General features: G+C 46.6%; 1 non-coding gene across 1 annotated transcript; it reads right to left on the bottom strand.

Moving 5' to 3' along the window:
• Window positions 1-355: 355 nt before the first annotated feature.
• TRNAG-UCC lies at window positions 356-427 on the bottom strand. The gene has a single exon. It is a non-coding gene; the product is annotated as a tRNA-Gly (tRNA).
• Window positions 428-1,108: the final 681 nt, after the last annotated feature.

The raw sequence follows: 1,108 nt of genomic DNA, 5'->3' as shown, positions 1-1,108 counted from the left end.
GGTTGGGGCAGAGCACAGAGCTGCTTCCCCTCCTGGGTGTATTACAGGAGTGGGTGGGTGGGGTCTTTTGGCCTGCAAGGTGCAGCAGGTCGTGCTAGATGATCACACTGGTCCCTTCTGACCTTAAAGGCTCTGAGTCTAAAAGGGAGAGGGAAGTAAAGGAAGTTTTTTAAAAAAATAAACCAAACATTGTAATACCAGGATAACTCCAACAGCTCATTGTATAGTCCTGCCCCTTTCTTCCTCCACTGTGTGTTGAATGACCTGCAGAACATTGATTCGCTCATTCCCTTGATAAATTGATACAACGTGACTGAAATAAAACCAATTCCCAGGGGAGAAAACATCACATCCCTGCATTGACTGGGAATCAAACCCAGGTCAATTGCTTGGAAAGCAGCTATGCTCACCACTATACCACCAATGCATCTAGCAAAAGTGCTCCTTATGCTTGTCCAATGAGGCTAGACCAGCATTGAGGAGATTTTCTGCCTGTTAAAATGTACTGGATTCTCATCACTAAAAAAAAACCACCTCCATCTTCACTTGGGTTTGAACAATCAGCCTTTCAATTAGCCACCAAAGTTGTTAAACACAGGGTATGTCTACACTACGGGATTATTCCGATTTTACAGAAACCGGTTTTTGGAAACAGATTGTATAAAGTCGAGTGCACGCAGCCCCACTAAGCACATTAATTCGGTGGTGTGCGTCCATGTACTGAGGCTAGTTTCGATTTCTGGAGCGTTGCACTGTGGGTAGCTATCCCATAGCTATCCCATAGATCGAGAATGTGGGAAAGATTGCAGTATATGTGATCTGCATGGTACTGAATTAAAGCTATGCACTGCAGCACTAGAAGCAGACATTTGCCCAGAATCACCCACGACACTGTTTTTGCCCCATCAGTCATTCGGATCTCAACCCAGAATTCCAATGGGCGGGAGAGACTGCGGGAACTATGGGAGTTTGCAAGTTGACAATGACAGTTGCCAGTTATACTGTACCATCTGCTGCTGTCATGGGTGCTCCTGGCTGGCCTCGGTGAGGTCGGCCGCGGGCGCATGCGCAAAAATGGGAATGACTCCCCAGGTCATTCCCTTCTTTA

Source organism: Mauremys mutica, unplaced genomic scaffold (genome assembly GCF_020497125.1).
Source record: "Mauremys mutica isolate MM-2020 ecotype Southern unplaced genomic scaffold, ASM2049712v1 Super-Scaffold_100312, whole genome shotgun sequence".
Taxonomy (NCBI): Eukaryota; Metazoa; Chordata; order Testudines; family Geoemydidae; genus Mauremys; species Mauremys mutica.
Note: the sequence above shows the minus strand (reverse complement) of the source record. Positions and strands in the feature narration are given on the sequence as shown.